The sequence below is a fragment of the Pinus tabuliformis genome, chromosome 1_2 (assembly GCF_031772625.1).
Source record: "Pinus tabuliformis cultivar Carrire ecotype Pingquan chromosome 1_2, CPIR1, whole genome shotgun sequence".
In the NCBI taxonomy this organism is placed as follows: Eukaryota; Viridiplantae; Streptophyta; class Pinopsida; order Pinales; family Pinaceae; genus Pinus; species Pinus tabuliformis.
In genome coordinates, this window is record NC_142298.1 from 161326321 (window position 1) to 161342263 (window position 15943).

Sequence of the window (15943 nt, forward strand, 5' to 3'; positions counted from 1 at the left end):
ACTCAAAATATTTCTTTATTATGTTAAAACGAAATTAAATATTAACACAAATGAGCTGAAATCAGCATCCTATGCTCGTAAATTCTGAAATATTGATAAGCATCTTAGTCTGAGACTTAAATATTAGTTGTGCCCAATATGTGTTGTAATGTCAAGTTTGTGGTCCAAATAGGCTAGCTCAGGACGTAGATTTTGTGTGGGGGAAACTCAAGTGATTTGAATGAACCGTCAATAAATGTTACCTTTGATTGATTCTTTAATCTCCTTCTCGGGGATGAGAAGGTGGGGGGCGTTAGTTTCTTTTGCACCTAGATTCAGATTCAGTGCCCAATAAAATATGCTCAAAACAGGAAATAAAATTCAGGTCTGTTTTTTATACACTAAACACACTGGATTTTTGGATATGCACAGCAGAAGTAAAAACAACAATGAAACCAAACACATAAATAGTAGGACACGTTTACCTCGGAAACTCTTGTTGCCGCAAAATCTAGCAGACCTTGGAGAGGGGTACCCTACAAGGTTATCAATAGACTAAGAGACAACAATGGGGTGATGGCCCACTGTCACCACAACCAAAACCCCCTTGCTCTTTATGGATTGCCATCAATGGAGGAGTCCCTGTATAAGGTCACCTATAAGGGATATTCCAGGTATAAAGGTATAAGATGACCAAGAGGCTTCTAATGGAAAGACGCAACTTAAGTACAAGGCTCCAATCAATGAATGAAGACAATTCACTCTCCTTAGAGATGTCAAATTTGTGAACCACAAGACCTAGGGCTTGATTAATAGGTTGAGATTTCAGATGGCCAAAGGTCAAGGTGTAGATAAAGGGTTTCCAACAATGTATTCAGCAAGGATATGGCACATGAAACCCTCAAGAAGCCCCCAAGTTGAAGTAAAATCCAAACTAGGGTTTTGACTTAGGGCAAACAACTAGGCAAGCGAAATTATGGACAAAATCAGAATGAATGCTTACGAAAGGGGAATGATTTTGAGGCAACCACTCCACCCTGTTGATTTTGGGTAGCATTGGATGTGCTCTAGCTCCGAAATTTTGTGGAGGGACTAGAACTCATGAGATCTCCAAGACCCAAAAATTGTTTGGAGAAATTCCACCTGGATGAGGAGTTATTAAAATAATTAATATTTTTAATGTGTTCCTAAGTCTAAACTTAGGAAAAATAATGGGTATTAATAAAGATATGGGTGAGAAGCTTCTAAGAGACGAGGATCAAGTTTGTTTTAATCTTAGTCGTTGATTAGAGACTTAATCTCGACCGTTGATTCATCAGTAGGAAAAGTATAAGAAAAGACTTGAGAGTCATTTGGAGATACATTGGGCAAATATTCAGTAACTTGAGGGAAATCGATTCTCAAGGAGGAGTTCGATTTCAGAGGGAGAGATGCAGGGTGAAGCAAGAGGGAGAGCTTTGACGTAGTGACGTAGAGGGAGAGCTCTGACACAGTGTAGCAGTGACGCAACTCCTAGAGGAGGTGACACAATTCCAGCGCAGAGCTTGGAGTAGCCATCACTGCCCAGCACTAGGAACAACGCAGTCACCTGTGGGGTTTGTTCATCTGTCTCTGGAGAGAGGTACTTTTGCTGGGTTTATTCCTTGTTGGGTGATCTAGATTTGGCACCCTAGTTGTATTAAGAAATCTACTTAATAATACAAACCCTTTATATGTTGCATCGATTTTCCCGAATTGGGTTTTTTTGGGGACAATTGTTCAAAAACAACTGTGTTGATGTGATTGATTCTTGTGCTTGTATATCACTGTTATTTTCTCTATGTAATTATGTGATAACTATTGTAGAATTTATTTTAATGTTTACTGAAGGGTTTCGTAAATAACTTATTGTGGGAAATCAGTAGGAGAAATAAATCAGTTACTGCAGTAGAATTTCGTGTTAGAAATTTTCACATGGTATCAGAGCAGAGATCAGGCAACAGGATTGAAGAATCTGCTATGATTCAGGAGCTTGATGTTGGGGCATCAACTCAGAGGGACTCACGCAGATCTCCAGAGAAAGAAGAGAGCACGAAGGATATGGATCATGATTATTCTATTTTAGCTTCCAGACTGGAAGAAGAAGTCGCTTGCCTAGAAAGTTCTGCCGCCTCTGAGGTTTGGTATATAGATAGTGGAGCTTCTTGGCATATGACAGGAATACTATAATGCTTTTCAAATTATCATGAAGAAAGGATGAACTTCCAGATCACCATGGGAAATAAGTCAAAATGTACCCTCGTAGGAAGAGGTACTGTAGTCTTTCAAATAGAAGCAGGGGATCGGCTTTGAGCAACCAATGTGCTGCATGTGCCAGGATTGGGGATGAACTTACTCTCTGTATCTTAGCTTCAAAACAAGGGCTATGACGTTTTCTTCATTAAAGAGAAAGTATATGTCAAACACCTGAGTTGGAAAAAGAAGGCCCAGATTGGAGTTAGAAGTAACAGGCTGTATAGATTACAATTATAATCTCCAATGACACTGATAGGCAACAATGGGAAAAAGATTTGAATGAACTATGGCACAAGAGGATGGGACACTTACACCATGGGGCTTTAAGAATTCTCAGGAGAACAGTATCAGGAGTTCCAGAATTAAGTACTGAATGAAATGATGTATGCAGAGGATGCGCACTAGGAAAGTACGCTAAGGAAGCATTTTTCAGAAGAAACAATAGGGCTAAGAGTGGTCTGGGATTGATACACTCAGATATCTGTGGACCCATGTCCACAAAAGCTCTTAGTTGTGCCGAATACCTCGTCACCTTCATTGATGACCATTCCAGAAAGACTTGGATCTACTTTCTAAAAACCAAGGATGATGTTTTCGGTCGATTCAAAGAGTTTAAGGCTCTAGTTGAGAATCTGATAGGAAAGAAGATAAAGATATTGTGCTCAGACAATGGTGGAAAATACATCGACAAAGACTTCACTGATTTTTGCGCAAGGGAGGGCATTAGAGGGGAGTGGACAACCCCCTATAATGCGGAGCAAAATGGAGTAGCAGAAAGGAAGAACTGGACTATTGATGAAGCAGCGAGGGCGATGTTGTATGATCAAGATATGCCCAAGTTTCTATGGGCAGAAGCATGCAACACAACAGTGTATGTCCAAAACAAGACCCTCATAGGGCATTAGGTAAGATTACTCCGGAGAGTGTCTTCACTGGTAAGAAGCCTGAGGTAAGTCATTTAAGGATATTTAGGACTTTGGCATACTGTCATGTACCCGAAGAAAAGAGGAAGAAATTAGATCAGACTGCGGAGAAAGGATATCTTGTGGGATATAGAGAGAATGCTAAGGCATATAGAGTCTATCTTCCGGGGAATAGGAAGATCGTAATTCGACAGGATGTAAAGTTCATGGAGGACAGAGCTTTCTTGAAATCCAAAGAAATGCCTTCCGGAGAGTAGTCAAAGGATGATTTGTTGGTCCAGCCTCTTCGACCAACAGAAACTAGCACTAGTATTTCTCCTAAAGGCAAAACTCCAGAGGTGGAGCCTTAGGAAGAGGAGCAGATAGATATACCCACTACCAGTGGTAGAACGAGTCGAGAACTTCGACAGATACTACGAGATGCAGAGGATTTCGTTGGGGTGCCCAGGAACGAGAAAAGGGATCATAGACAACCAGATAGATACTAAGCCTTGGTGGCTTAGATTGGAGAACCCTTCAGTTTTCAAGAGGCCGATCAACATCAAGTATGGGTAGATGCTATGGTGGAGGAATACAGTTCCATAATGGTCAATGATGTCTGGGAAGTGGTACCTAGGCCTTAGGATAGGTCAGTTGTAGGGTCGAGATGGCTCTACAAATTCAAATACGCTGCAGATGGCAGTGTGGAAAAATACAAAGCCAGGTTTGTGGCTAAGGGGCTTGCTCAGAAGGAAGGGATAGAATACATAGAAACCTTCGCCCCAGTAGCCAGGTATACTTTTATTAGATCCGTGATATCCCTTGGAGCACAGATGGGGTGGGAGGTTCACCAGATGGATGCCAAGGTGGCATTCTTGAACGTGGTAATAAAAGAAGTATACATTGAACAACCAAAGGGTTTTGAGACACATGAGAAGAAATCTCATGTATGCAGGTTGAAGAAAGCTCTGTATGGGCTTAAACAGGCACCTAGAGCATGGTATGGTCGAATTGATGGCTACTTGCAGAAGATGGGATTCATCAAGAGTGACGTAGATCCTAACCTCTACTATCTGGTTGTAGAGAATGAGCCTCTAATCTTGGTTTTATATGTGGATGATCTCTTTCTGACAGGCTCATCCAGGCTCATCAAAGATTGCAAGGAGAACCTAGCCACAGAATTCGACATGAAGGATTTGGGACAGATGCATTATTTCCTGGGGTTGGAAGTTTGGCAGCAGAAGGGTGAAATTTTCCTTGGGCAAGGGAGATACGCTACAAAGATTTTGAAAAGGTTTAGAATGCAAGACTGTAGACCTATGGCTACTCCAATGATCACCAACTGGAAGAATATTGATGCATCCAAAGATAAAGAAGTCGATCCCACCTTGTACAGGCAGCTCATAGGGTCCCTGATGTATCTGGTCAATACCAGGCCAGACATTTGTTACGCTGTCAACACCCTCAGTCAGTTCATGGTGGAACCAAAGAGGGTGCACTGGGCAACAACCAAGCATGTTCTCAGATATATACGAGGAACAATCGAGCATGGACTAATGTACACCCAAGGCAATGACATCAAGTTGAATGGGTTCACTGATGCATATTGCGCTGGAAGTTCAGTAGATCGGAAAAGTACCACTGGGTACTGTTTCAACATTGGATCAGGAATGACCTCCTAGTGTAGTAGGAAACAGAAATCCGTGGCTCTGAGCTTAGCTGAAGTTGAATATATGGTAGCTAGCACAACTTCGTGTGAAGCCATATGGCTTAGTAAATTGCTTGTGAATCTAGTCAGGAGAAAGATGGAAGCGACCAATATTTTGTGTGATAATCAGAGTTGCATGAAGCTCTATGAGAATCTAGTCTTTCATGATCGGTCGAAGCACATTGATATCAGGTGTCACTTTATCAGACATTGTGTCCAACGAGGGGCAGTACAGTTGAGATACACCCCAATAGGAGAATAGGTGGCAGAGATTCTCACCAATGCTTTTGGAAGAACAAAGTTTGTTTACTTCAGGGAGAAGATGGGGATGGTGAATAATCTGTTTCAGTAGCAAAAGTGGATAGTATAAGGAGTTGCAGTGCAGCAGTTAGCAGTGGCAGTGCAATGAGCAACATATTCAGAGGGAGCTGCAGTACAGATGTAACAGTGACAGTTGCAGTGTCATGGGCAACAATACAGGTTGTAGCAGTGCAATGGGTGAGGGGCAGTTGGCCGAGCATCAACAACGCAGAGGATTGATGTCGTGGATCAGTGTGATGCTTTTGTTGGGAAGTATTGCTAGAGCACATTCCTCGCTAAGACAAAATGTTGATTTTGGGTAGCATCAGATGTTGAGTTGGGGTAGCATCGGATGTGCTCTAACCATGAAAATTGGTGGAGAGGCTAAAGCACATGAGATCTCCAAGACCTAGAAATGGTTCGGACATATTGTACCCGGTTTGGGAGATATTAAAATAACTAATATTTTTAATGGAGTTCCTAAGTCTAAACTTAGGAAAGATAAAATATTAATGGGTATTAATATAAAACTGGGTTAGAAGGTTCCAAAAGTCATGGATCAAGCCAAATCTAATCTTAGCCATTGATTAGATATTTAATCTCGGCTGTTGAAGGACCAACAGGAAAAGTATAAGAAGAGGCTTAAGGGTCAGTTGGAGAACACACTGAGGGAGACTAGTCAGTTCGATTTCTGGAGCAGGGTTAGCTGAGAAATTTGAACTAGTGGTCTGAAGAGCAGCAGGAGGTAGCGGGTACGGAACAGAGAGTCGGGAACAACACCAGAAGATCAACGTAGAGGTTGGAGAGGCAAACGTAGAACCTCTCAGGCAGACATAGAGGCAGCAGATTGCATAGTCACTAGAAGGCCTGCGTGGGTGACGCAGAGGCTCAGTGCTGATGTAGAGAGGCAGGAGCTAACGCAGTAGCTTTGGGAGCTGCGTAGGGGCTAGTAAACCTAACGCTGAGACTAGGAGAAGTGCTAGAGAATTTGTTCTCTGTTGGGTAAGTCAGTTTGGCACCTGGTTGTACTGAAGAATTGCTGAATAATAAAATCCTCCTCTGCTGCACCGGTTTTCCTGCATTGGGTTTTTCCGGGGACATTTGTCCAAATATCTGTGTTGATGTGTTGATTCTTGTGCATGTGTTTGTCTCTTTATTATGAGGTGATATTTGCAGCGTAATTTATTTTAATGTTTACTAAAGGGTTTTGGTCAATAACTTATCGACAATATGTAGGTAAAATAAGTCAGTTGTTGCAGTGATAGAATTTTCACATGGTATTAGAGCAAGTAATCAGAGATAGGAAGGGAAAATCAATTATGAGTCGAGACCATGAGCAAAAACGCTAAGGCATACAGAATCTATCTTCTAGGGAGCAGGAAGGTAGTAGTTCGACGAGATGTGAAGTTATGGAGGACAAGGCTTTCAAAAATCTCGAGAAATGCCTTCCAAAGAGCAGTCAGAAGAGGAGCTGTTGGTCAAACCTCTTCAACCAACGGAAGTAAAGAATTCTTCTTCGGATCAGGAAGAATCACAAGATGAAGAGGAGCTAACAAAAGCACCTGTTGGCAAAGGAAGAACGAGCAGGGAAATTCATTAGATTCTGCGAGATGTAGAGGACTTCATCGGTGCGCCAAGGAACAATAAGAGGGAGTGAAAACAACCAGATAGATATCAGGCATTAGTAGCTCAAGATGGGGAGCCTGCCAGTTTTCAGGAGGCAGCTCAACATCAGGTTTGACTGGATGCGATGGTAGAGGAGTACAACTCCATAATGGTGAATGCTATCTGGGAGGTAGTGGCAAGGCCCCAAGACAAATCAGTGGTAGGTTCGAGATGGATCTACAAGATTAAATATGCTGCAGACGACAGTGTTGAGAAATACAAAGGCAGGTTTTTGGCTAAGGGGTATGCTCAGAAGGAAGGAATTAACTACGAAGAAACCTTCGCCTCAGTAGCTAGGTATACATCCTATTAGAACCGTGATATCTCTTGTAGCATAGATGGGGTGGGAGATTCATCAGATAGATGTCAAAATGGCATTTCCGAATGGGGTGATAGAAGAAGAGGTATACATTGAACAACCAGAGGGCTTTGAGACACATGAGAAGAAGTCTCATGTATGCAGATAAGAAGAAGTCTCATGTATGCAGATTGAAGAAAGCCTTGTATGGGCTTAAACAGGCACCTAGAGCATGGTATGGTCGAATTGATGGCTACTTGTAGAAGATGGGATTTGTCAAGAGTGACGCAGATCCAAATCTCTACTATCTGGTTGTAGAGAATGAACCTCTAATCTTAGTACTATATGTGGATGATCTCTTCCTGACAGGATCATCTAGGCTCATCGGGGATTGCAAGAAGAATCTAGCCATGGAATTCGACATGAAGGATTTGGGACGAATGCATTATTTCTTGGGGTTGGGAGTTTGGCAGGAAAAGGGGGAGATCTTCCTTGGGCAAGGGAGATATGTTACAGAAATCCTGAAGAGATTCATGATGGAGGACTGTAGACCCATGGCTACTCCAATGATCACCAACTAGAAGAAGATTGATGTATCAGAAGAAAAGGATGTTGATCCCACCTTATACAAGCAGCTCATAGGGTCCCTGATGTATCTGGTCAATACTAAGCCAGACATTTGCTACGTTGTTAACACCCTCAGTCTGTTCATGGTGGAGCCGAAGAGGGCGCACTCGGCAAAGCCAAACATGTTCTCAGGTATTTATAGGGAACAGTCGACTATGGACTCTTGTACACCTGGAGTAAGGATATTAGATTGAGTGGATTTGCTAGTGCAGATTGGGCTTGAAGTTCAGTGGATCGGAAAAGTACCTTTGGGTACTGTTTCAACATTGGATCATGAATGACCTCCCGGTGCAGTAGGAAACAAAAATCCGTTGCTCTGAGCTTAGCTGAGGCTGAATATATGGCTGCGAGAACAACTTTGTGTGAGGCCATATGGCTTAGAAAACTGCTTGTGAACCTATTCAGAAGAAAGATGGAGGCGACCAGGATCATGTGCGATAATCAGAGTTGCATCAAGTTCTCTGAGAATCTAGTGTTTCACACACCGGTCAAAGTATATTGATATCCGGTGTGAATTTGTCAGAGACCATGTTCAACGAGGAGTTGTACGGTTGAGCTACACTCCTACAGGAGAACAGGTGGCAGACATCCTCACCAAGGCCCTTGGAAGAACAAAGTTTGATTATTTCAGGGAAAAGATGAAGATGATAAAGAATCCATTTCAATAGTAGAAATGGGGGTGATGTTGCAGTGCAGTAGCAGTCAACAGTAGCACAATGCAACATGGTGAGAAGAGATCGCATTGCAAATACAATGTTGGGAAAAAGGACCAACAATAGCATGGATGCAAATGGAGTTGTAGTGCAATTGCAACATTGGGAGAAAGGACCAGCAACAACACCGATGCAGAGGGAGCTGCCATATGGATGCAGCACTGGAGATGCAAAGCCATGGGCAGCAGTACAGGATGCAGTAGTGCAGAGGATGTTGGGCGGGGAGGCTAGCATTAGCACAGGTACCAGTGCCGTATAGTCAGAGTGATGCTCATAATGGATTATTACGAGAGCATAGTCCTCGCTAAGAGGGAGTGTTGATTTGGGGTAGCATTGGATGTGCTCTAGCCATGAAAGTTGGTGAAGAGGCTAAAGCACATGAGATCTCCAAGACCCAGAAATGGTTTGGACAGATTGTACCCGGTTTGGGAGATATTAAAATAATTAATATTTTTAATGGAGTTAATGGGTATTGATATAAAACTGGGTTAGAAGGTTCCAAAAGTCATGGATCAAGCCAAATGTAATCTTAGCTGTTGATTAGAGATTTACTTTTGGCTATTGAAGGACCAACAAGAAAAGTATAAGAAGAGGCTTGAGGGTCAGTTGGAGAACACACTGAGGGAAACCAGTTAGTTCAATTTCTGGAGCGGGGTTAGCTGAGAAATTCGAACTAGTGGTTTGAAGAGCAGCAGGAGGTAGCGGGTACGGAACAGAGAGTCGGGAACAACACCAGAAGATTAGCGTACGTTTGGAGAGGCAGACACAGAGACAGTAGACTGCGCAGTCACTAGAAGGCCTGCGTGGGTGACACAGAGAGGCAGGAGCTAACGCATCAGCTTTGGGAGCTGCGTAGGGGCCAGTAAGCCTGACATTGAGACTGGGAGAAGTGCTGGAGAATTTGTTCTTTGTTAGGTAAGTTAGCTTGGCACCCAGTGTATTGAAGAATTGCTGAATAATAAAATCCTCCTCTGCTGCACCGGTTTTCCCGCATTGGGTTTTTTCAGGGACATTTGTCCAAAATATCTGTGTTGATGTGTTGATTCTTGTGCATGTGTTTGTTTTTGTATTATGACGTGATATCTGCAACATAATTTATTTTAATATTTACTGAAGGGTTTTGGAAAATAACTTATCGACAAATAAGTAGGTAAAATAAATCAGTTGTTGTAGTGATAGAATTTTCACATCGGATGTGCTCTAGCTCCAAAATTTTGTGGAGGACTAGAACTCATGAGATCTCCAAGATGCAGAAGTTTGAGTATTAAATAATGAATATTTAATTTTTTTGTGTGTTCCTAAGTCTAAACGTTAGGAAATAAAATATTAATGGGTATTATTAATGGGTGGGTGAGAAGCTTTTAGAGACGGGATCAAGTTTGTTTTAATTTAGCCGTTGATTAGAGACTTAATCTCGGTCGTTGATTCATCAATAGGAAAAGTATAAGAGAAGACTTAAGAGTCATTTGGAGATACATCGGGCAAATATTCAATAACTCGAGGGAAATCGATTCTCAAGGAGAAGGAGTTTGATTTCAGAGGGAGTTTGCAAGGTGAAGGAAGAGGGAGAGCTCTGACGCAGTGATGCAGAGGGAGAGCTTTGACGTAGGTCGCAGTGACGCAGCTCCTAGAGGAAGTGACGTAATTCCAGCGTAGAGCTTGGAGCAGCCATCGCTGCCCAGCACTAGGAACAACGCAGTCACCTGTGGAGTTTGTTCGTCTGTCTTTGGATAGAGGTACTTCTGTTGGGTTTATTCTCTGTTGGGTGATCTAGATTTGGCACCCTAGTTGTATTAAAAAATATGCTTAATAATACAAACCCTCTATATGCTGCACTGGTTTTCCCGAATTGGGTTTTTCCGGGACAATTGTCCAAAAACAACTGTGTTGATGTGATTGATTCTTGTGCTTGTATATCATTGTTATTTTCTCTATGTAATTATGTGATAACTGTAGTAGAATTTATTTTAATGTTTACTGAAGGGTTTTGTAAATAACTTATTGTGGGAAATAAGTAGGAGAAATAAATTAGTTACTGCAGTAGAATTTCGTGTTAGAAATTTTCACACACCCTTGATATTTAGAGTTTCCAAAAGCCAAAATTTCCCTTCCTAGCTAATTTGCACTAGGCCCTAGGTGGTTGGTTGGCCTTAAGAGGATCGAATTAGGTAAAGAGAGAGAAAGAGTAAAATTTATGGATAAAGTTAGACTTGATCACTGACGAAGGATGGCTAGTGCCTAGTCTTAGGGTTGTTGGAGTATATGGGTTCTTTAGTTTGGCTAAAACTCGCAAAGGAGTAAGGATATTTTGATGCCCTAATATCAAAACCCTAACTATTAGTCTATTACGTTTGTGAGGGATTGAAAATCACTTGGGAGAGCTAATGTAAGATCACCAAGGGGATTGCCATTCATATATCATACAATGAGTAATGCATGCAAAAATGACCTACCTTCAGTAAGATTGATATTCAACAAAATTAGGGCACAATATTTAACCTAGGTCACTAATTTATTCCATAGAATAGACATAAAATAATTTTTTTTGCAAATAAAGGCACTTACAAGATAATATATATGTACAAGTCAATCATTAATCCAAGGTAACATCTCCAAAGACAGGACAATATCTCCAAGACAAGGTTTGCTCCATAGATCACATCTCTCAAATAGGAAAGGAGGCTGAATTCTCAAGAAGAGAGGTTGAGTTCACAAGTGATGATGATGAAAAATGCAATAGTCCTCTCCTCTATTAATGAGGAGGAATATTTCCTAATTAACCTAAAATCCCCTATAAAGACAAGTAAAATCATAATAATGCATTGTGTTACAAGCCAACCCACTGGCTTAGACATAAAATCAAAGAAATGCCCACATGTGTGAGCCGTGAAGCCTTATTATGTCGACATCATCCATCAAATAAGCTCCATGTGGAATGTTTTGAGACTCCAGGGTGCAATGAGTGGTGTAGAAGCCTCTAAAAATCATGATATGAGAGGTTGGCCCTCAAATCTCTGTCAATATCTCTCTGTGGACCCCCAAAATCCAGTTTGACCAAAGGTGGTCTCCTGGGTCTCCCATTACTCAAAATGTCCATCTCTGCTCTAATATTTGAGGGTTTTTCTAGGTGTTACTAGCCCTCCCAAGTCTCTAAAGGTGAGACCATCCTCATCTAGGCTTTGGATCAACTTCCATCTCTCAGGGAGTGCTAAGGCTGACCTGGGGCATGTTGGTGCAAGTGCATCATCCTAAAGAATCATCAATATAGTGAAAAGAGGTAGAACGCCCTAGGTGTAGAAGGTGCATAAGGTAGGTATGATGTGTTGCTACTGCTCAAAGACCCAAGGCTCTCAACACTTCACCTATGGTGCCAGTATACTTCTCTAGGGTCTAGGTATCTGTGGGTACAGTGCCTAGATCATGGGCTGCTAAACCACCTGACAATAACAACATAAAGTCTAGCGAAAGGAACTAGTCATTAGAAAACAATCATTTTTGCATCTAAGTGAACCAAGCTTGAATGTAAAAGGCTATTTATTTAATACGTCAAATAAGGCTTCCCTCCAAAATTGGGGCCTTGAACTCGAAATGGTGTTTCCTCCCTAGGTGGGAGTGGCTAAAGGACAACCCTATTAGGTATTTTAGCCCCTAAGGGGAAGTAACATTTTCTTAGTCCAACCTTCAATTGATAGGTGTTAGTGAATAATGATGGTAACAAAGGGGAAAAGACTTCATGGCCAAGTTCCATGGTCAAATGGAACAGAATGATGGGGATCCACACCGTGAATGTATAGATGTGAGGAGGAAGCAATCATGGATGCATGAGTTACCAACTCAACCTTTGTTTTTCCACCCCTCTTGTATGCGTTTTTCTTTTGCCTATTTTTTTTTGTATTACTGATCATAGCTCAAAGGGTTAGAGCTTGCTTTGAATGATGTATAGCAATTGTATTACCCTTTAATGATGAGGCAACTTATTGCCCATTGGGGTTGGGACGTGCAGTTGGCAGCATGGTGTTGGCATTGATTTCAACCCTCAAAGACAATCAGCTAGTCAGATAGTTTTGTTGGCATTGATGCCAATAGATTGATGAGGTTGCATGGTGTTTTGATCAAGTCTGTTGGTTTACAGGGTTTTGACAAGATCGTTGCAGATGGCTTGAAATAGCAGTGGCAGATCTGGATCAAAAGTTTATGTTTTTTTCCTCATTAAGTGTACAGACGTTGGTTCAAAGAGGCAAAAGAGCAGACCTAATTTTTACAGCCCAGATTTTCTTTGGCAAGTCCACGTCCGCATCTTGGATTCAACATGCATAACCTGTGTCTGTGCTTGTAGGTGCACAAAAGAAATTATCGCGAGCACAAACCTCAGTAATCGCCCATGGTAAAGTTTTGATAGTTAGAATGAGGTGGTTTGCAGTGTTGTGGCTAATTTGGTCTCCAATGAATGGTGTGAATGTATTAATTCATCAAGTGATGGTGTAGTGGATCGATTGAGTCGTTATAGTTGATTTGGTCATCTACTGTTATAAATGAGTTAATGCATTGTGGTTGACTTGGAAAGCCATCAAACATTACAGTTTATTTTTCTTGTGGTAATTAAAGGGCCGAGATCTATAAATTAGCAATGCAATTTGACCTTTGAGTGTGAGCGTTCGAGTTATTTGAGGAATTTGTTTTGGCACTGATGCTCATCCATTATAGATCTGAGTTTGTTTCTCATTCTGTTATGGCACAAGGGATAAGAATGGTGGATTGACGAAATAGCAATTCGACATTTGAGCGTGAGTGTTTGAGTTATTTGAGGAATTTGTTCTGGAACAAGGGATATAAGAATGGTGGATTGACGAAATAGCAATTTGACATTTGAGCATGAGTGTTTGAGTTATTTGAGGAATTTGTTTTGGCACCGATGCTCATACATTATAGATATGAATTTGTTTTTCTTCTGTTTTGGCACAGGGGATATAAGAATGGTGGATTGATGAAATTGTGCTTGGTCTGGAAGAATCCTTTGAGGTCTCGCATTGTTTTGGACCAGTGTGATCAATGGGAGATACCATTTTCTAAATAATCTATTGCAGAGACTAGTTGCCATCATATGCAGAGTGTTGAGACAACATGAAAAGTTTGATTGATCAAGTGTGAACCTGATCATCGTATAAAAGGACCTAAAAATGTGAACATTGATCTAGTCTACAAGTTGTAAGGTGGTCATTGTAATGGTTCGATTTGGTCCAAAAAGTTCCGTTGACTTGGTGTTAAAAGTGTAAAGGCGTCAGTGGTGGATCTAGTTGTAATAAAATTGTTTGATCTAGTCATGTATTAATATGGTCCAAGTAATTTGATCTAGTCTCCATGTGTGATCACATTGATCATTAGAGTATTGTGTGATCTGGTCAAAGGAAGAGTGATATGCTTAGTTCGTGGAGGTATGGTTGATTTGGAGCATTATTTTATTTATACCCAAAGTGTGAAAATTTCTGAATCTAACACATCAGAAACCCCTGTTGCAATATCTGGTTTAAGATCTCCTACTTGTTCTTTACATTAACAAGTTATTTAATAACATAAACATCGAAGTAAGCACAATTGCAACCTTCACAAATATACATATCAACAACTGAAATATACTTAGGCAACACAAGGGACACCGTTATTTTTGGACAATCATCCCTAGAAAACCCCAATGCGGGAAAACAGTTGCAACATATATGAGGGTTTTATTATTAAGCAGATTTCTGAATACAACTAGGGTGCCGGAAATGGCTCACCCTTCAAAGAATATCCTTGGCAGTAATACCTCTCTCTGGAGATAGATATTCCGGCAAATCAACAACGGATGATCAACCCCACAGTGACTGTGACTGTTCCTTGTGCTGGACAACGAAAGTTGCTCCAAGCACTGCTCTAAAACTGCGCCACACTCTCTGAAACTGTGTCACCCTCTCCAGGCTGATTTGCTCTCAGTCTGCCCCACAGAACCTCCTCAAGGCAACCTCTTCAGCCCAACGTCAGCCTCTATAGCCCTCTACGCTGTCTTCCTCAGTCTCTGCGGCTTCTGCTTCAGCCTCTGCGACTTCTGTGTCAGCCTCTGTGTCCCTCTGTGTCAGCCTCTATGGCTTCTGTGTCCTCTGCGCTGGCCTCCTTAGCCTCTGTGTCAACCCTCTTAGGCTGTTTGCTGCCTCTCTGATATGTATTCTTCAGCCTTGGATCGAAATCCCTTGTGAACTACCCCCTCACTGCAACTGATCACTAACTCGATTTCCTCAGCAAACCCAGCCCCAGAAAATTGAATTATTGATCTCTCTTGGTGTGTCTCCAACTGAACCTCAAGCCTTCTCTTATACTTTTCCCATTGATGATTCAATGGCCGAGATTAAGTCCCTAATCAACGACTAAGATTAGATTTGGCTTGATCCTCGTCTCTTAGAACTTCCTCACTCATTTTATATTAATCCACATTAATATTTTAATTTTCCTAAGTTTAGACTTAGAACCAATTAAAAAATTAAATTATTTTAATATCTCTTCATTCGGGTGGAATTTCTCGTCTTGGAGATTTCATGTGCCTTAGCCTCTCCACCAAATTTCATGGCTAGAGCATATCCGATGCTACCAAAAAAACATCGCTCCTTCTTAGCGAGGAATGTGCTCTAGCAACAATTCAACATAGACACATCACACTGATCCTCCGTGTAAGAGCCCTAAATTCCGAAACTTAAGAGGTTTAACAATAATTTGTTCATAAAAATACCAGAATATGTAATTTAAATACAAATTTGAACAATTTATTCTAGAATACCAACCTGTTTGCTCTGCTGCAAATCTTGTTCCGGCTGCGCTTACCAAAACGGCCAAAACCTCCCTGCCGAACTGGGTACAACCTAGGTACTCAGTCTCATAATTTTTCCAATCGAAGTATCTGATCCCCCATGCTCAAAAAACACCAGTACAATCAAGACACCTTCCTGTCTGTACCTCTGTGTTACAATTGTTCTCCTTCCTCCCATCAATATTGTGCTCCCAAGCAACAAAAGATTCCCTTGTTAGTCCCTACTCTCTCGTCCCTTTTATTTCTTAGAACCATCACTTTTTCATCTTTCATTGCCTTGGATGTGTGCCCCCTGTCTTATTACGTGGCTCCTTACCATGAATTAAAGAGGTAGTCATGTTTTATATTGACACTCATCACATACCGTTTGTGCTTTGTTATTAATATTTATTTAATAATTTATTATATATACCTTTTAATGTTAACCTTTAGTAAAAAGATACTTCTTTTATAACATAAAACTCCTTTAAAACTTTAGTAATTTATAATTTAGAACTTTGGATAATGTTCTATGGTTACATTTATGAACAACACATACTAAAATACATATTCTAGGAGAATTATTTTTTGTGAGTTTGATATTTATTTAATATCTTCAACACTTACATCATTTATCCTTGCTTAAAATGTCTTTATAATTTA